The sequence below is a fragment of the Nicotiana tomentosiformis genome, chromosome 1 (genome assembly GCF_000390325.3).
Source record: "Nicotiana tomentosiformis chromosome 1, ASM39032v3, whole genome shotgun sequence".
In the NCBI taxonomy this organism is placed as follows: domain Eukaryota; kingdom Viridiplantae; phylum Streptophyta; class Magnoliopsida; order Solanales; family Solanaceae; genus Nicotiana; species Nicotiana tomentosiformis.
The window spans coordinates 108,662,287-108,684,899 of NC_090812.1; positions in this window are offsets into that span (position 1 = coordinate 108,662,287).

The window sequence follows — 22,613 nt, forward strand, 5'->3', positions numbered from 1 at the left end:
CATGAAAATCTAATAGAGTCATAGGCAAGAACAAGTAGAGCATAACTCTCACATGAAAATTTAACATGACAGCTCAGTGAACATAACAAAATAGATTCATGATCAAGCAATCACTTTGTTGAGAATGAGAAAACTGTAACATGCTGAGTATCAATTACAATATCAGAAGACTTATAGTAAAACGAAAACATGTCAACTTCACATCAATCGAATAGACAAGCATCAAACCTTATGCTAGTTGGTCTCATATAGGAGAAAATGCTGGTTATGATATTTACTCTAAAGGTCTCAATTGATACTGAGGAAAACAAGATTGAGCAAGTCAAAAATATAATAGATTTACAAATAGCGTGGGAAAAGATTATAGCTTACGATAGAATTCCATAAAGATAACGTGTTGGGCATGAATGTCTCAACAGGAATTAGAACACATTCTGGGTATGAATTGGTTATTCATAATAGTACAGGACAAGGAAAGAACCAAACACAAAATAAGCAACATTAATAAGCATTCGAGCATATACTTTACCAGGCATGCTTAAGAAGGAAGAATCAAGGTAACAAATAGGCAAATTGAACTACTAGAAGGCATAGAGCCTTAAGGAGAGCTTCAAAACATATAATAGCATGTTGATTCATACAAATTCTTAGAGACATAGGTATGCAGAACATGAATATAAACAGAAAGAAAATGAAATTGCAAGGGTCACAGATACATTACCAGTTACAGAAGAACAAGTAAACAAGATGAGTAATTTCAGCAACACTTCATTGTTAATAGCAAACGAACATTAGAACCCAGGAATCTCAGTGCGTCAGAGTTACCAAGGATTTTGAATGAACCCCGGGAAGTGCTCACACCAAGAAAGGTTCGAGAATTGAATTCCGGTGGCCTTAGCTTTCAGCCGACCAAAAGATTCGAGTCTCAGAATAGTGTAAGACAAGAAAGAATAAGAGAACAATAGTAGTATTTTAGCGATTAGAGTCTATCCAAAGGGAAAATTGGGGAGGGGATTATATAGTAGTAGGAACTTAAAGAACGAACATGGAAAGAAGATTAATCACACAGAATAAGGAAAGAAAATCAATCATACAGAACAAGGAAAAGAAAATCAATCATATAGAACAAGTAAAAGAAAATCAATCATACAGAATAAGGAAAATACAACATGCAAACTAATTTCAAATCGGAATTAAGGCAACGAGTAAGGCAAACCCTAATTAAGCTGAATTCGATGGAAATATGCCCAAATTGGAGAGATACTCCGTGTTCTTTGAGGTACCTATCCGGAATCCCACAATATCATCAAGATGGAGCCTATTTGGACCCGATTTACACGAGATACACCTTACATATATGGAACGATACTCAATATTAGCATATTAGGGTAGTAAGCATTCAGAAAAGGCAAGAAAACCTCTGGTTCGAAGGAAATTTGTATAGAAAGGGTGAGACAATTCCAGTCGCTAGGGTTTAGGTTTGAGAGATGAATATGAGTGCTGGAAGGCGGCATGAATAGGAAATGGGGTCTAGGGGTTGGGTTATGGGGATATACAAAGAAGTGGGGGGTTTATTATGGGCCCTTGATAATCTGAGATCAACGACTGTGATCAAAAGTGATGGGGCGTGTTAAGAGAACAGGTCCCGACCGAGTTAGAAAAATTAGAGGGGTCGTCTCCTTTGGGCTGGGAATTGGGTAAGGTGTTTTGGTCTTATTTTGGTCCGAAAATTCACTTTAAAATTAGGCCATAATTAAATACACAAAATTATTGAAAAGTTCAATTATAAAAATGACCTACAAATAATAAAAATATTATTTATGCAGTAAACAAATGCTTAAAAATAGTTTAACATTATAAAACAATATAAGAGATGCTATCTTAGTATAAATAATATAATAATATAATTATGTATATAATATATGTTGTTATTGCAAAAATGTGTAAAATATATTTAAAATACAAATATAATTATATAAAATAATGTAAAATATTATGAAGGATATGTATGGATACAAATAATAAATTTGGATGATTAAATCATCACAAAATAATTTAAAGAAATAATTAATAAATATTTGAACGATTAAATGCAAGAAATCAATATTAAAGCTTTAAAAATTATGGAAAAATTATAGAAAATAATTGTATAATTCTTGTTAATTAAATAATAATGCAGAAACGATATTTTGCAGGTATATATACTATTTGAAAAATATGAGGGCAAAATTGGGTATCAACAACTACCCCTCTTTACCCGTGAATAATGAAAGAGTTGTCGAGTAAAGAAAATGATGAACAATTTTGTACGAAGTGAGTGAGAAATGATGCGTTTTGAAAAAATGGGGGCCGAACCCTGGTTCTTGAGTTGCCTACATATTCCCGGTATTACGGGAATCATTCCGTGTGTAGTTCTGTATCCAACAACGAACGAAACTGATGGAGTTGTTAATAAGAGTGGTAGTACGTTTCAAAATGATCTTTTGGATAGGATAGTGTCATAAGTAACGGATAATTTTAGGTGGATCCATGAATGTGAAATGAATGTTACAGATGTACGAGGCAAATATTTGAAAGGTTATAGAGAAAATGGTAATCAATTGTTGATCAACGGTTATATTTGAAGTGATTGAAGGATATGAACATTGTGAACGGAAACCGGAGTGAAAATTGCTCCTGTTTGTAGAACGGTTAACTCCCGAGTCACCTGCAAAACTTAAAACATGGTGCATGTGAATATATATATGTTATTGCAAAAATTTAAACATGATGCAAATTCCCTTCGGACCATGAGATTTATCCTCGAACGATGAAGATGATGTCCTTAGACCATGACGTCTTGGGCTATGAAGCGTATGATAAGGGATTCGCAGATCATGGAATGGTGCCATCGGGCCATAAGGATGATGCCTCTGGACTATGCCGCCTTTGAATAATGATATGCAACTTCGAGAGATCCTCCGGCCATGACATAATATCTTCGGGCTATGAGGATGATGCCCTTAGACTATGACGCCTTCGGACATTGTGGCGATGTTTGAGCCCATGAAATGCAAGTATGTGGTAATGGATCACTTGATAAAGGAAATAGGTGATGCTTAGTCATATGCGAGAACGGGACAAGACAAGGCTTGGTCTTGTGTGAGATGAGGGCAGTGCTTAGCCCTATGGGAAGAAGGGAGACAATGCTTCGTCTCATGCAAGGAAAGGAAATGCTTAGCCTTATGCGGTGTGCCTCATACAAGGAATGGAGACAGTGTTTAGTCTCATGCAAAGAAAGGCAATGCTTAGCCTTATGCAATGATGGAGGCAATGATTAGCCTCGTGCAAGGAATAGAGACAATGTTTAGTCTCATGCAAAGAAAGGCAGTGCTTAGACTTATGCAATGTAGAGACAATGCTTAGCCTCATGCAAGGAATGGAGACAGTGTATAGTCTCATGCAAAGAAAGACAGTGCTTAGCCTTATGCAATGTAGAGGCAATGCTTAGTCTCATGCAAGGAATGTAGACAGTGTTTAGTCTCATGCAAAGAAAGGCATTTCTTAGCCTTATGCAATGTTGAGATAATGCTTAGTTTCATGCAAATAATGGAGACAGCGTTTAGTCTCATGCAAGGAAAGGCAGTGCTTAGTCTTATGTAGCGTGGAGGATGTGCTTAGCCTCATGCAATGTGAGGTAAGTGTTTAGCCCTATGCAAGGAGTAGAGATAATATTTAGTCTAATGCAAAGAAAGGCAGTGCTTAGCCTTATGCAATAATGGAGGCAGCGCTTAGCCTCATGCAAGGAATGGAGACAGTGCTTAGTCTCATGCAATGAAGAGGGCAGTGTTTAGCCCTATGCAGGAAGAGCAATGATTAAATGTGATAGGGTAAAATGTTTCTTAGCTTGATGCGTTTGCGTTTGGCGACATCTGTCAGTGTGAAGATGGTGAACTTGTTGTGTGTGTGTGTGTGTGTGTGTGTGTGTGTGTGTGTGTATATATATATATATATATATATATATATATATATATATATATATATATATATATTTGCGAACGTTTTTGTTTTGTCCACTGTGCATGTACCCAACGAAAAATTATGAGTTTTAGAGGGGGAAAGGTTGGTTCGTGCTCTCGATTCCTTGCTTTGCCTTTTCTCTTGTATGGAGGTCCTACTTGAGTCACCCTGGGTAACGTCTGGCTGCTATATATATATATATATATATATATATATATATATATATATATATATAAAATAAAATTTTCGAAAATCATGCATATCTGATAAACTGCTTGTATAGAAATGTAGTTGTTTTGAAATATATGATAATGCGTGAGAGCAGATAATTTTGTTGAATTGATGACTATGACACACTTTTGAGACATTGTAACTTCCTTAACTCGGAAATTTCAGGATATTCCTCAAAATTCTTCCCCAGTTTAAATGCGTACTTCTGGCGATACCTTCCTTGGCGGTTCCAAACATGATGAGATCGAGATCTTGCCCCAGTTTCTGACCATAGGGGAAATGAAGATTTTATTATGATGTGATCGAACCCACAGGGCTGCCTACGTATCCCCTCTTAAATGAGAATCAGGTCAAGCGTAGTTCAGTTACATCAGATAGAAAGTGCAAACATAAATTTAAAATAGTATCTCTTGACTGCGTCCAAATTGATGGGCTTTGGTCAAATCTCTCCATCCATTTCTGCAAGTATAAGTGTTCCTCCTGTTAATACTCTATGAACCATGTAAGGGCCTTGCCAGTTGGGTGAGAATTTCCCTTTTGCTTCATCTTGATGTGGGAAGATCCGTTTCCGTACCAATTGCCCCAGTGTGAATTGCCTCGACCTAACCTTTTTTGTTGAAAGCTCTTGCCATTCTATTTTGATAGAGTTGACCGTGACACGCTGCGTTCATTCTCTTCCCATCAATGAGAGCTAGTTACTCGTACCGGGTCCGTACCTATTCCGCGTCGCTGAGTTCGGCTTCCTGTATGATCCTAAAGGAAGGGATTTCTACTTCGGCGGGAATAACGACTTTTGTACCGTAGACCAGTAGATAGGGAGTTGCCCCAATGGATGTACGAAATGTGGTGCGATACCCTAGTAGTGCAAATGGTAGTTTTTCGTGCCATTGTTTGTAATTGTTTACCAGTTTCCTCAATATCTTCTTGATGTTCTTGTTGGCGGCTTCTATGGCTCTGTTCATTTGCGGCATGTATGCTGTAGAGTTTTGATGCTTGATCTTGAATGTTTCACACATGGCTTTCATCAAGTCGCTATTGAGATTGGCGGCATTGTCAGTAATGATTGACTCAGGTACTCCAAACGACAAGCGATGCAGCCCCGAACAAAATCTACTACAACCTTCTTATTTACAGCCTTATAGGATAAGGCTTCAACCCATTTTGTGAAGTAGTCTATAGCCACAAGAATGAACCTATGTCCGTTTGAAGCAGTGGGTTTTATTGGTCCGATGACATCCATACCCCAAGTGGAGAAGGTCCAGGACGAACTCGTTGCATTGAGTTTGTTGGGCGGTATTTGTATCATTTCAGCATGTATTTGACGTTGGTGGTACTTTTGAATTTATTTGATGCAGTCTGTCTCCATGGTCATCCAGAAATACCTTGCTCTTATAATCTTCTTGGCCAAAATGAAACCGTTCATGTGAGGTCCGCAAGTTCCGGCATGCATTTCCTTGAGCAATCTAGATGCCTGCTTGGCATCGACACACTGCAGTTATCCCAGGTCAGGGGTCCTTCTATACAGAATTCCTCCGCTTTGAAAGAAATGGTTGGCCAATCTTCAAAGTGCGCGCTTCTGAGTGTGTGTAGCGTGCTCTAGATATTCTCTGTTTTCCAAGTATTCCTTGATGCCGTGGAACCATGGCTTTCCGTCAATCTTTTCTTCAACATGAGCACAATAAGCTGGATGCTTATGAATTCCTATTGGGATAGGATCGATGAAATTCTTATATGGGTGTTGTATCATGGAAGACAAAGTAGCTAATGCATCTGCAAACTCATTCTAAATCCTTGGAACATGTTTGAACTCTATATGTGCGAACCTCTTGATCAGCTCTTGTACACAATGCAAGTATGGCAATATTTTGGTGTTCTTCAGAGCCCATTCTCCTAGAACCTAGTGCACTAATAGATCTGAATCTCTGATTACCAGCAACTCCTGAAAGTTCATGTCAATGGCCAACCTATGTCCCAAGATGCAGGCCTCATATTCTGCCCTATTGTTGGTACACGGAAACCTAAGTTTAGAGGATATCGGATAGTGTTGACCGGTTTCTGACACTAAGATAGTTCCGATACCCACTCCTTTGAAGTTTGCTGCTCCGCCGAAGAACATTTTCCAACCATCGTACGCCTCCGTAATATCTTCTCCTACAAATGGCACCTCCTCATTAGGGAAATATGTTTTCAATGGTTCGTATTCTCCGTCTATTGGATTTTTTGCCAAGTGATCCGCCAGTGCTTGCCCTTTGATAGCCTTCTGAGTTACATATATGATGTCGAACTCACTTAGCAATATCTTCCACTTTTGCTAAGTTACCCGTAGGAATGGGTTTCTAAAAGATGTATTTTAGCCGATTCATCATTGATATGAGATATGTAGTGTACGCACATAAATAATGTCTCAACTTGTGGGCAATCCATGTCAAAGCACAACAAGTGCGTTCCAACAAAGAGTACCGGGCTTCATAAGGCGTGAAATTCTTTCTCAGATAATATATCGCCTGCTCTTTCCTTCCAGTTTCATTATGTTGTCCTAGAACACAACCAAAAGCCCCATCTAACATAGACAAATAAAGAAGCACAGGTCTTCCTGGTTCTGGTGGTACCAACATGGGCAGTTTAGATAAATCCTCCTTGATTTTGTCGAAGGCTTTCTGGCATTCTTTAGTCTAGCTTGTTGCAGCATCTTTCCTCAGCATTCTAAAGATTGTGCTATAAAGCGGCTGATGTAATTGAGGCGCCCTAGAAAACTCATCACATCTTTCTTATTCTTTGGCGGTGGCAAGTCCTGGATAGCTTTGATTTTTGACGGGTTTAACTCAATACCTCGGCGACTGATGATGAAATCTAACAGCTTTCCAGTAGGGACCCCGAAGGCACATTTTGTAGGGTTCAACTTCAAATTGTATTTTCGAAGTCGGTCAAAAATTTCTTCAAGTATGCTATGTGATTCGAACTCCTTTTAGATTTGATGACAACATCATCCATGTACACCTCTATTTCCTTGTGTATCATGTCGTAGAAGATAGTCGTCATGGCCCTCATGTAGTTGGCCCCAACATTCTTCAAACCAAACGACATCATTTTGTAACAATATATTCCCCATGGCGTGATAAATGCGGTCTTTTCAGCATCCTCTTCATCCATCCAAATATGATGTTATCCTACAAAGCAATCCACAAAGGATTGAAGTTCATGCTTGGCACAATTGTCAATCAGTATGTGTATGTTGGATAGCAGGAAATCATCCATAGGGCTCGCTTTGTTCAGATCCGATAATCGACACATACTCTAACTTTCCCATCTTTCTTTGGAAATGGTACAATGTTGGCTAACCAGGTCGGGTATTCGACCACTCGGAGAATCTTGGATTTGATTTGCTTGGTGACCTCCTCTTTTATCTTCAAACTCATATCTGGCTTGAACTTTCTCAGCTTCTGCTTTACTGGTGGACACAAGGGATTGGTGGGTAGCTTGTGAGCTACTATGGATGTGATTAAACCAGTCATATCATCGTAGGACCATGCGAAGATGTCCTCATACTTCTTTAGGAACTTGATATACTCTTCTTTCTCTGATAGTGAAAGATGAATGCTTATACGAGTTTCCTTGACCGTCTCTGAATCCCCCAAGTTGACGGCCTCAGTTTCCTCCAAATTAGACTTTGACTTGTTTTCAAAATCCTCTACTTATTTGATAATTTCCTCAGGTATTACATCATCTTCCAGATCTTCCGAATCATTTTCCTTATGTTGCGTTATCTCATTACATGTCACAGTCGTAGGTTCATCGGGATATGTAATAATTATGTTGAAAAGAATGTAGAAAGATAATAATAAATATGAAAAGCAGTAATGCATTAATAAAACTTTTAAAACGTCAACAAGTACGACTCGATGGCTCGAGTAATTATTTCAAAACAAAATACTGAAAGTGTCTTAAATGCTCAAACTATTTGAAAATAATTCACGCTAATTTGCCAGGCTACCCGGGAACTCGGCGAGCCCGGGATGGTGCGGCGGTCTAGTTCTTGAGAACAACTCCCTTTTCCATTTTTTGAATGATAAATTCTTCCTCCTCCTCATCCTCCTCAACAATTACCATGCAGTCCATGTCTTCTGCGTCGCGAAACAACTTCTCATACCAGCAAAAATTTCATCTTCCTCAGATCCCCACATCATGTCAGCCAGATGGAATGTCTGGTGCAGAGGTGGTACGGGTTGTTCCAGTGGATAATAAGGGGAACTACATGGTGGTGTCCAGTCCTGATATTCTTGCCATGTTTATTCATATCCGAGTCCAAATGTCGTGCCATGATATAGTGGTTGTACGGGTTTGGTGATCCGCTGAAGCTTTTTGCCGAGACCCTTGCCTGGTTCATATCCCGTCCACATCAATATTCTTTCTATCTTGTTCCTCCACCACCGATCCTTTTCAATTGCGTAAAATCGTTCAATGCGATGATATGTCTCTCAACCAAACTTCCTCTTATTTTCGATGACTGACACAGTCTGATTGGTGTAGATGTGATTGCTTCCATCTCCATGAATGATTACCTCCTGATGATTCCACTCAAACTTGACAGCCTGGTGCAATGTTGAAGCCACTGCACCAGCTGCATGTATCCATGGCCGTCCCAACAATAGATTGTAAGTAGCAGATATATCTAGCACTTGGAACTCAATCAAACCAAGTCGTACCTATCTGTATATCGAGGTTGATTTCTCCGATAGTGTCTCTCTGAGATCCATCAAACGCCTTCACATTCATGCTTCCCATTCGTATCTCATGTCAAGCCTTTACCCAATCTCTTTAAAGTGGTCAATGGACATATGTTCAGACTCGAACCTCCATCTATCAAGACCCTGGACAAATTGCACTGTGATGTGCAATGCCCTGTTGTGACTCAGTCCTTCTGGGGGTAACTCATCTTCGTGGAAAGTGATTTTGTGGCTCTCCAATACCTATCTGACAGTGTTAGCCATCTCTCCGGTAGTGATGTTGGTGGGTACATATGCTTCACTTAACACCTTCATCACAACGTTCTTTTGCGCGCCTGAGTTTTACAATAGTGATAGGATGGATATCTGAGCAGGAGTCTTGTTTAGGTGGTCAACAACAGAGTACTCCCTTGCTTGTATCTTCCTCCAATGATTGTCAGTGCCAGTCTCAATGACATGTAGCTTAGATGCAGTTTCTTTGCTTGTTCCTCCCAGATTCTCAGGTGTGTACACTCTACCAATTCTAGTCATACCTTGTGCAACATCTGTTTCCTCTATTTTGGCTTTTCCCTTCTTGCTTTCGCAACATAATCCCACGGGACGATATTAGACTTGTAAGATGGTACGGCAGCTACCATCACAGTGAAGGGTGTAGTTATGTCAACTTCAAATGGTGCCTGGGTTTGTACCACAACTGGCGTGAGGGTGACCGGAGATGTTTTAGGAGCGTCTCCCTATCGAATGAGTCCAAAGGACCCTTCTTGATCCCATTACTCATAAGTTTCTATCACATTCACTCCCTCACCTCTGTGATCCAGGAGAGGGTTGTTGCGAACATTCGGTGCAACTTCCTTTTCTTGTATAACCTTAGTGTCGATCAGCGTCTAAATCTTGTCTTTCAACATGCGGCATTCCTTGATGGTATGATCCTTTATGGCTGAATGATAAGCACATGTTTTGTTGGGGTTGATCCATTGGGAAAGAGTTTCCACAACAACAACAAAAATAGGGGTGACATAACCAGCAGCCTTTAGTCTCTCATACAGTTGGTCTGTGGGTTCAACAATTGGGGTGTTTTATCTAGGACGTCTGCGGTAAGAATTTGGACGTGGCTTTGGGTAGTTTTAGCGGATGGGTGGTGGTGAATGGTAATATGCAGGTTGAGTGTTGTAGGTATGGTAGGTGGCAGCATGGTATTGGTATTTTGGGGGTGAGGGTTGATATGTGGGTGGAGGTGTTTGGTATATAAGGGGAGACTTAGGGCCCTGGGCTACCATCATGACACCTACTTCTTTTTTTTTTGAAATACCTCCTAATTGCAAAGCTTTATTCGTGGCCTGCAGTGCCTCAAAATTGGTTACCATCCCTATCTTGATTCCTTCTTCTATTCTTTCTCCTAGCCTGATGATGTTGGAGAACTTGTGATTTTCGATGACCATCAACCTTTTGTAATACCGCGGATCTTAAGCTCTAACAAAGAACTTGTTCATTTGTTCTTCCTCAAGTGCTGGCCTTACCTTTGCGGCCTCTGACCTCTAACGAGTAGCATACTCGCGGAAGGTTTCTGTCGGCTTCTTCTTATGGTTTTGAATGTAGAAAATGTCTGGCACATTTTTCGTGTTGAACCTGAATCTATCCATGAAATTTGATGCCATACTCACCCAACTAACCCACTTCTTTGGGTTTTGACTGAAATACCAAGACAAAGTGTCTCCTATAAGGCTTCACATGAACAGTTTCGTGCAGATTTGTTCATTCTTGCCCACTCCTACAAGCTTGTCGCAGTATGTTCTCAAATGCACCTTCAAATCACCAGTACCATTGAACATTTCGAACCTGGGAGGTTTGTAACCCTTCGGCAGTTCGACATCTTGCTGAATACATAGGTCCTTATAGTTTAGGCATTCAACGCCTTTCCTACCTTCAACACTCTAAACTCTCCCTGTGAGCTTCTTGAATTCCTATGCCATGTTTCTAATGAGAAGGTCCTTCTTAGTTTGTTCGTGTATGTATAGGGTTTGCTACGGGGTATGGGGTAAGGTTTCCACATATATCAGATTGCTTTGATGAGTTCCTAGAACTTGGGTATACGGGTGGTCGTTGGACAAGTTTTGGGGATCGGGAGTAGGGTGCAGTGCATTTTGGGGGCTGTGATAAGTAGTGGTTTGCGGGTATGGAGTTGGATGATGGTGGTGTTGTTGAGGGGTTGGCACTGGCGGCGGGTTAAGCTTCTGGGGAGGTGCTGGATTATGATACTGGTGTGGCACGGGAGAATTTGGTGGTGGATTTTGGTTTTGTGTGTTTTGTGGTGGTTTTTGGTTCTAGGTAGTCGGGTTTTGCTGGTTGATGTCGGGAACATTGAGAGTAAGGGAGAGGTTTGCCAGATTTCGGACCTGCTCAAGCTCGCCCTGTAGTTCCAGGATTTTCTGATCCAAACGTAACACCAACTCATTCTGTCCCAGAGTACTTCGGCCATATAAAGTTTCCACATTTTTTGCTACAGTAACATTGTCTTTCCTAATACCACTTAAATCATCCATATTCCTTTTTCATTGCCTTTGCCTTTTGGGTCGCTCGGTGGAGGAGGAGGTGGAGGACCTCTGGATCTAGTGTGGTATGTTGATGATGCCAGTATGCACGAACCAACCTTTGGGAATGGGAATAATAAAAAAGAAAAGAAAAAGCAAAAGGTGACCAAGTCAGTAAGGTGAAGTAAAAGAATGTTTGCAATATTTAAACATGTTTCACAAAGTCATACAATAATTCATGTCCTAATTTTGGGGACCTCATTCTGCCTGAAGTAGGCCTAAGCGACACATAGACTTGGAGAAAATTGATGCCAACATTTGCTTCATTTCACTAATGCGAAAATGCGCCAAAACAAGCTTTTACTAAATCGATAATAATATGATAAAGTTACTACTGACATTTATCCTTATTACATCAAAATCTAAATCTAAGCTAGAATGTTGTAAAGAACATCATCTCTTAATTTACTGGGACCCTGAAGGACCTTCCCCATGCTTGGCTCTTTTGACCCATCAATCAGGTTTCCCAAATCGTGCATATCCAACAGTAAATAAGCTTTTGCCAGATTTCCTCCTTCATCGTCATCCATGCCTTGACAATCTGAGAGTCTCTTTTTCATCTTCCCTTCTAGTTCCATCAGTCCTTGTTCCAAGTATTCCAATCTTTCTGTTGACTTAGTGGCAATCTCCTTCCATTCCCTTATCGCCTCCAAGTTCTCTTTGTGCTGCTCAATCTGTTTAGCTTCAGACTCAAACACTCTTTTACGTAGCCTCTTGTACTTAAACTGTGCCTCAACCACTTAATCTATGATCATGTCCTTCAGATTGACTCCTGGCTTGATGTCCCCCGCTACATCATTTTCCAACCATGATAGATAGTAGTACATATGGCCGGCGTGATACCTGTCTCGCTCAATCATTTCTCCTTCCACAATGATCTTTTGGTTCTACATGTGTTGCATTTCAAACTTAAACGGAATGACATCTCCTTCGAAATCTACCTTGTACTGGACCATGTTGGAAAGCCGAGGTATGACCTATTTTCTTCCTTCTTGCCTCATTACCCTTATAGCAGCGTAAGGATAGCTGCCTCGCAACCCGATCAGTACCAAATGAGTGGCCCCCCTTGACCTGATGATGAACTCACTACTAGAAAATCATTCAAACATCCAATGTACCTGCTCCTGTGTCAGATTGTTGAAGAAACACACCCAACTTACAACATTTCTAGGCTGTGCAAACCCTTCCGGAATAAAAGTCATTTTCTTTGGCTATGTAGTCATTTAGTGGCCTTCATAGAAGCTCTTGATGGTACTATCCTCTTTGAAAGTGTTCTAGCAGCCAAACCTATAGCAATAGATTACAACCCTCAAGGTGTCCGAATCCCTGCTTACACCGATCTAGAGCACGGTACATCTCAACTAAGATCATATGGATGATGGTATAGCGGAAGCTCTAGTGTGGGACAATCTACTTTGACAGTCTTTATAGTTTACATAAGTTTGTCCCTCGATGCCATCCATCAAGGTCCTGGCGACCATGGCTAAGCAAGTATGAATCCTTCCTCCTTTCATTAGAAATATCAACAACCCCAAGAAGCAGACGACAAACACATAAACCCAGCGGTGCACCCAACCCAAGGAAGTAATGGTGAGTTCATCATGGTGAAGACGATATGACTTGCTATGCCCATAACACTCAGAAAGAAATTCAAAAGGGATGTATGATTTCTTTAGACAGAGCAATTCATCATTCTTCTTAAAACCCAACATTTTTAGAAAACCACGGGGAGTGCGGTATTCTGGTACCAGTAATCCCGAACTATCCTATGGCAACTTGGCGAAGCTTCCTATTTCTTCTAGGAGAGGAGTCATTTCTATATTGCCAAATCGGAAAATAACTCTTTTCTCATCCCAGTACATGGTAGCGGCCTCAATCAATTCCCTATTTGGTCGAATGTTTAGCAAGAATGGTAGGTCACCAAGTACTCTTCTCACATGACTTTTGTCACAAGGTGCAAGGTCTTTCCACCAATCAAGTAGCAAAGGTAGGAGTTTCTGGACCACACCGAACTTGGGGATTTCGTACTTCATTTTCTGCAAAAAAATAAGAGTTAGCCCTTTTCCCCTCCAGATTTGACTACTTGCACAATAATGATCAACATGTTGGCACATTTACTCCAAATTATGCACATAATATGATAGTGTCCTTTGGGATTATGGAAATCCCGTCGAACTTTGGACAAAGTTTATCTAAGCGGGTTGTTACATCAATAATGCTTCAACCCGTACTAGGTTTAGCATGATGCATGTACATTTTGAATTGGAGTGTGGTTTCTAGAAAGGTCTAGACTAATACTCTCAAGTGGACAACTTGAGAAGGAAGGGCACGAGACCGTCGACTGCAACGTTGATTGAGTAGTCTACCGCAAATAAGCCTTTCTGATTTAAAAGGGTGATTTTAGGAAAGCGCGGACACTCATCAAGCGTCGCTATGTTGATAATTGGCACGAGTGGAGTATGATGTGGAGCATACTTTATGCAAAAATAATAACACATTGTCAAGTATTTGCATGATAAAAGTACGTGAAAGAAGTAAATAAATAGCAATAGTGAACATGAAAATAAGAGAAAAAAAAGAAATACAAAAGAGATAAGTCAGTTTAACTCATGAAAATGTGCGAGAACGTAATGAAGCACGTAGGGAAATAGGGATGGGAGTGTCATAATAGAGAAGTTTTAGACAAGATAAAGGAGATGGAGAGAGGTCATACATGCCATAAAGGAGAATAAGGGAAGAGATGTGCATGTTATAACAATTTAAAACTAATAAAGGTGCATAAGGAAAGGGATGTGCATGTCATAGGAAGTAATTCCACATAAGTCAAGTTCATTATGGTAAAATCCTAAGTAATCCCCAGCAGAGTCGCCATGCTGTCGTGCCCCATTTCTCGCGAAAGCGGGCTTCGACGAGTGATAACTCTTTTAAATGGCTATTAAAAGAAAAGAGTCGTCACCTAACGATTTTTAAGGTGCGTTAGGGCACCTTTTATGCAAATAACTCCGTTTGACTAGTCAACGCCACCAAAAATCAGGTAAGGGCTTAAATTTCCTAAAACAGAAGGTGTTAGGCACTCTTCGAGGTCCACAACTGTGGGTCTAGACCGAACTCTAGACTATGTGGATTATATAATTAAGCTAGGTGATCAAATAAATAGAGGGAAAATTCATATGTTTATAGAGTCTTATTAAACTTAGGAGAATCGGTACAAGTCTTAATAAGTACGAAGGTACAAACTATATTGATCTATGTTAAATGACTAAGTGAGAATAACATGAACATAAAAAAAAGGGGGGGTGGAGGGGGGGAGGGTCTTAAGTTTTTTAGCCTAAAGGATCACCCCGTGCAACATAAATATTACTTTGCAATTCCCTTTAGGTAGGGGTTACTCATATTATTAAGCAGGAATAGACTATCATCTCCTGCTACCCGATTACTATGTTGAAGTTATTTACTTAAAGACGTTCTAATTCAACTCTAAGTCGTACCATATGCGTGCACTACCCGTCCTATGCCTATGGTCCAGGAGGCTTTGGACCTACTATTCAGTAGTTCTAGTCTCAACTCAGGTGCTCAAAATAATAAAACTAGGCGACAATCAAAAACAGATAAGACTGCATATAATTGCAATAGAAGGCTCAAGTAACCTTCACACATAAGCAGGAAAGCACGCAAACAGATTTTTGGTTAGGCAATAGACGAAATTAAGACGTATTAGAATCGTTAAATCCTATAGGCATAATTTCTATGTGATTCCAGTATTATGCAGGCAGTGCTGAAGTTTCTGGGCTGGCGTATAGGCAGATCTGAACGTCACAAATCCTATAGACATGATATCTAATCGTTTGCTTAATAAGGTGGTGAAAACAATCCCAAAATTCTAAATTACTTGATTTTATAGGTATGCATCTTAGGCAGGTGACATGATCCTATAGACATGATCTCTAATAACCGCATAATTAGTCAGTGAGGTCGTTTGAAAATACAATATTAGTAGCATCAATAAACACCCTAAAGGCGGGATTTCTAATAATTGCCAATTAGACTTGATTTTATAACACTTTATCCCTATAAGCATGTTATCTAAGTGAGGCGGTAGAAAAATAACATGAAGCAGTTGATTAATTAGTTAAGAACCTATGGTCATGGTATTTGGATAAGCAAAGGTATTGCATTGTTGTATCCAATAGGCATGTTATCTAAGAGCATTGAATAATAGACATGGAAACAAGTGTAGCATATTTTACAAGTGAAGTGAAGTGTGTGCGTGATTCCTAGAGGCATACTTTCTATTAGTGTGCAACACATTAAACTAAATAACATATAAGGCATGCTGAACGAAATAGCAAATAGACCACATATACCCTATAGGCATGTTTTCTACCTTTTATGCAAATATTAGAATGTACCCATTTCCCCCAATTTCACTAGCATCACAATTATTCAATTTTACAAATTATTACAGACCATATTGAACAAAGCCCCAACCCAAATACAAATTAGAATAACCCAGTAACACCTCTAGGTCTTCCAATATGCTCAGAACTTCACACTGATAGCAGGCCCAAACTTCAAATGCAAATATTGTATTTCAAACCTCTAGTACCAAAGCATGCCCAACACACCAAGCCCAAATGAATAACTTACTTACCTAAAGGGATGACAAATTCAGCAATACAGGTGACAAAATACTCATGGAATTGATTAGAAACTTTCACACTTAACTCATAATGCTATAACTAACAACAGTTCTAGCCAAAACACATGAACAAGAATACATGGAATACAAACGAGTTCACAAGACAAACTCATGCTTGTATTTTTAGAGACAAAGCTAAAGTAGTAGAATTGACCATCATAGGATAGGGAACTATTTCAACAGTGTTTCAAAAGTAAACTGATTCAGAATTAACCTAAAGAGCTTTAGACACAAGATTTAAACATGAAAATCTAATAGAGTCATAGACAAGAACAAGTAAAGCATAACCCTCACATGAAAATTTAACATGACAGCTCAGTGAACATAACATAACAGATTCATGATCAAGAAATCACTTAGTTGAGAATAAGAAAACTTTAACATGCCGAGTATCAATTATAATACCAGAAGACTTATAGTAAACAAAAATATGTCAACTTCACATCAATCGAACAGACAAGCATCAAACCTTATGCTAGTTGGTCACATATAGGAGAAAATACTGGTTATGATATTTCCTCTAAAGTCCTCAATTGATACTGAGGAACACAAGATTGAGCAAGTCAGAAACACATAGAGTTACAAATAGCATGGAAAAATATTATAACTAATAGTAGAATTCCATAAAGATAACAGGTTGGGCATGGATGTCTTAACAGAAATTAGAACACATTTCGGGTATGAATTGGTTATTCATAATAGTACATGACAAGGCAAGAAACCAAACACAGAATAAGCAACATTAATAAGCATTCGAGCATATACATTAGGAGGCATGCTTAAGAAGGAATAATCAAGGTAACAAATAGGCAAATTGAACTACTAGAAGGCATAGAGCTTTAAGGAGATCTTCAAAACATATACTAGCATGTTGATTCATACAAATTCTTAGAGACATAGGTATACAGAACATGAATACAAATAGAAAGAAAATAAAATTACAAGGGTCATAGATACATTACCAGTTACAGAAGAACAAGTAACTAAGAAAAGTAATTTTAGCAAAACTTCAATTTTAATAGCAAAGGAACAGTAGAACCCAGGAATCTCAGTGCGTCAGAATTTCCAAGGGTTTCGAATGAACTCCAGGCAGTGCTCACACTGAGAAAGGTTCGAGAATTTAATTCCGGTGGCCTTGGCTTTTAGCCGGCCAAAAGATTTGAGCCTCAGAATAGTGTAAGATAAGAAATAATAAGAGAACAATAATAGGTTTTTAGCGATTAGAGTCTGTCCAAAGGGAAAACTGGGGAGGAGTTTATATAGTAGTAGGAACTGAAAGAACGAACATGGAAATAAGACTAATAACACATAATAAGGAAAAAAAATCAATCATACAGAACAAGGAAAAGACCACATGCAAACTAATTTCAAATCGGAATTAGGGCAACGAGTAAGGCAAACCCTAATTAAGCCGGATTCGATGGAAATATGCCCAAATCGGAGGGATACTCCGTGTTCTTTGAGGTACCTAGCCGGAATCCCACAATAGCTTCAAGATCGACCCCATTTGGACCCAATTTACACGAGATACAGCTTCCATATATGGAACGATACTCAGTATTACCATATCAGAGTTGTAAGCATCCAGAAAAGGCAAGAAAACTTTTGGTTCGAAGGAAATATATAGATAAAGGGTGATATAATTCTGGTCGCTAGGCTTTAGGTTTGAGAGATGAAGGGGAGTATTTGAAGGCGACAAAAATGGGAAATGGGGTATAAGGTTTGGGTTATGGGGATATAAGGAGAAGTAGGGGGGGGGGTTATTATGGGCCGTTGATCATCTGAGATCAACGAACATGATCAAAAGAAATGGGGCGGGTTAGGAGAACGGGTCCCGACCGGGTTAGAAAAATTAAATGGGTTGTCTGGTTTGGGCTGGGAGTTGGGTCAGGTGTTTTGGGCTTATTTTGGTCTGAACATTTACTTAAAATTGGGCCATAATTAAATACATGAAATTATTGGAAAATTAAATTATAAAAATGACCTATAAGTAATAAAAATATTATTTGTGTTGTAAATAATTCTTAAACTGAATTATTTATGCAGTAAATAATTCTTAAAAATAACAGTTTAACATTATAAAAAAATATAAGAGATGCTATCTTAGTATAAATAATATAATAAATACAATTATGTATAAAATATAGGATGTTATTGCAAAATTGTTTAAAATATCTTTAAAATATAAATATAATTACATAAAATAAAGTAAAATATTATGAAGAATATGTATGGATACAAATAATAAATTTGAATGATTAAATTATCAAAACTTAATTTAAAAGAGTAATTAATAAATATTTGAATGATTTAAATACACGAAATCAATGTTAAAGCTTTAAAAATTATGGAATAATTATAGAAAATACTTGTATAATTCTTGTAAATTAAGTAATAATGCTAAAATGATATTTTGAAGGTTTATATACTATTTAAAAAATATTAGGGCAAAATTAGGTATCAACATCAGGTAAATTCATAGTAAGTAGTGCTTGGCACATAGTGAGACATAGAGCACATCCTAATCCAGAATACAGGCAGATGTGGAGCGAAGGCTTACCATTTAAGATCTCCTTCTTCCTTTGGAAACTATGGAGGGGCAAACTGGCTACTAATGACCTATGGAGAAGGCAAGTATACATATGTGTCTCTAGGTGTTGGTGTTGTCAACATACACAGGAGGAAACCTTTTGAGCATCTGGTTTTGACAGGTACAACTGCTACTAGAGTGTGTAAGACATTTATGAATGCTGTATGGATCAATGTGCCACTGATACAGTTATATCAGGTTATTAGGGCATGGTGGAATGCTTCATGTTGTCCAAAACTGAAGCCATTATTCCAGGCAGTACCATTAGTCATTACTTGGGAGCTGTGGAAGATGAGAAACACAAACAGGAATGGAGGATCACTATCAATAAATAGGGTAATACATAAGATCAACAAGACACTATACTTCTTGGACAATTTTAGATATAGTTGTCTTACTCATATCCCACATCTGTGGCCATACATGATAGATTTATTTGAAAAGTATAGGCCAACGATTGTAACTACAAGAGGGACATGGCATTAGCCTTATACTAGCTGGTACAAGCGCAATGCTAATGGGGCATCAAGAGGAAATACGGGTCCTAGTTCTATTTGCTTTTGTGTGAGAGATGGGGAAGGTGATTTAGTGTATGTAAAGGCACAACAACTAGAGGTGGCAACTAACATTGTAGCTCACGCAAAGGCAATAAAAGAAGGTCTATCATATTGTTTTGCTCATGACCTGCATCCTCTCATTTTGGAGACAGATTTCCTGGGTATGAAGAAGATTATAGAAGGAGAATGGGATCCTTCATGGTGCATTGGGGCTGAAGTGAAGAGGATTAAGGAGATGAAGGTGAAGTTCAGTGTGTTGTTTCAACATGTCTTAAGGGAGGGCAACACAGTGGCTGATTATTTGACTAACCTTGTGTTCTCTTTTGTAGGTACAATCCAATATCATTCATTCTCAGAATTATCAAGTACAGGAAGGAGGTTAATCAATCTTGACAAATATCAAACTCCTAACCTTAGGGTTAGGGTTGAAAAAAGAAAGGCTTTGCATTTATGTCTCATTATATAAGATCACAACCTGCTAGTATCACTTGTTACTGGATATTTTGTGTGTTTATAGGTGACTTACCTGTGGTATTAGCATGGCAACATGATCATTCTGGTGGGTACCTAAAGGCACATGGAATAGTTAAGCTAGGCAGCAATACACCTCAACACAGTATAATTTACTAAGTTATTGCTGCAAGCTAAATCGTGGATGCAGCGATGGGTACACTATTAGATCACAAATGCAGGATTTTACTGGCTGGATTGGTTCTACTCAAGGCAGTGGCTATATATTGTTATACTTTTGTCCAATGGTATTAGCATGGTTACATGCTGAATCTGGGGCAGGTGTAAAAGTGTATAGTCTGGAAATACATGCAGGAATCCTAATTTTTTAGGGTTCATCCCCAATCTCATTGAGTTGCATTCACAAAGAACCATATATGCCTCTTTTGAAAGATACATACAGTGATATACACGGTTTCCATGCAATGGTTAGGTTATTCAGTTGTTACATTTGCACATACATGGAGGAACTTAGAAGTGCTGCTATGGTGGATATTTGGACAGCTTCAGAAGTTGATATTGTAGATTGGAGATTCACATTTGCCTTGTGCTATGGAATGAAACTTGGCGCCTGGTGTGAGCGTTAGAGGTGATACATTGAGGTTTTGCCCTTGGCTTGTGAATACATACAACATCATACATTGGAGGCTGTTTCATCTATACTTTGTAATAGTTAGCATAATGTTTCTAGCTAGTAGTAGCGGCTTATCGTTTAGCTTTGGATTGGCACAATATGTAATCTTTGAACCTTTGTTTTTCGAATGTTATATATATATATATATATATATATATATATATATATATATATATATATATATATATATATATATTAAACACTAGGCATCCTGCCTAGTGGTATATTTGCTAAAAGAAAAGAATACGCGCATAGCCTAAACATTATTTCTAGCATGAATCGCAACTCAATTACTCTAAAAGTGGGAATTACACAAATAAAACAAGCCTTGATAACAACACAGTATAAGAATTCACCCGGATCATGATTACCACGGTGCACACCCATACGCCCGACACCTAGCATGTGTGTCACCTCAACACAAATCATATAAAACGTTTTCCAGGGATATATACCCTCAGTTCCAAGTTTAGAACTGTCACTTACCTCAAAGCGCACAACTCAATGCTCCAACAAACCCTTGCCTCGCCAATCAGCCTCCGAACGACTCGAATCTAGTCACAAACAACTTAATATGATCAATACAAGCTATAGGAATAGATTCTATACGATAAAGCTAAGATTTTAACCAAAATAAAAAGTCAATCCCGGTCCCACACTTCGTAACCCGATAAAATTCATAAAATCCATACACCCATTCAATTACGAGTCCAACCATACCAAGATCATCCAGTTCAACCACAAATCGCTCCTCAAATTTCCAAATCTTACTCTTCAATACATAGTCCAAAAATCCCAAAATTCCACCTCAAACAAACATAGTCTAGGTGTAAAAATAAATGGATAAATAATATTTATTAATAAAATAGATGAATCTTCACTTACCTATTCAATTATAGTGAAACCCCTCTAATTAATCATCCCTAGCCGAGTTCCACAAGTCCAAAATGAGAAAAAACTCGAAACCCTTCATTTATAAGACATTGTCAGGCATTTCGCTTTTGCAATCCAAATCTTCGCTTCTGCGGTCAAATGTTCGCATCTTCGGAAATGAAGTAGACACCTGATCAAGTGTACCTGCAGTTCGAGATGCGCACCTGCGAGACCGCTTCTTCTATCCTACTGTAACGACCCGATTGGTTATTTTGAGCTTTAAGGTTCCGTTCAGTGGTTCGAGGTCTTGAGTGACTTCATATTGTATATTATGACTTACGTGCATGGTCAGATTTGATGTTTGGAGTGTTTGGAATGATTCTAGCATTGCTGGTTTTTGCACAGATGACCCGGGTCTCATATTTGCGAGACTATGATCGCATTTCAAAGTCTAAATTTCTAGGAGGATATCACATTTATGATCTTAGATGGACTCTGTAATGTTCACATTTGCGATGGGATTTGGGCTAGGAAGTGGTCACATTGCGATCTATTTGATTCCTTTTGTGATGGTCCACGTTTGCAATTACGAACTAGTCATCGCATTTGCGATGACAGCAGGGATGTGAGGTGTTTTACTTTTACGATAATTTTCTCGCATTTGCGACACCTGCTACTAGATATAAAAGCTGAGGGGCGGGATTGTAGTCTCATTTTCATATCTTTGAACCCTAGACTCGATAGGAGGCTATTGTGAAGAGGGATTTTCATCTACAATCGTTGGGTAAGTAATTTTGATCAATTTCCAACTATTTTGCATGATTATATGTGAGTTTTAACATAAATATTATGAGAATCAAAGGGGAATTTTGAGAAACTTTGTATATGTTTTGAAAAATGAGAATTTGAATTTTGAGAGTCGATTTGGACTTGGATTTTTAAACAAAACACATATATAGACTCGTGGGATTATAGGTAGTCGGAATCTACCCTTAAACCCAGGTTTTGAACGGGAAACCCCGGGGTTGAATTTTGTTGACTTATGAGAAATCTTGCAAAGTTCATAGCTTTACCTATTGGAATTGATTTCTCTTGCATTATTTGACGTTATTGAGTCGATTTTGGTTAGATTTGAGCCGAGCGGAGGTGATTGTAAAGAAAAAACTATTTTAGAGTATTGATTGAGGGATTTTGGGGTAATTATCTTG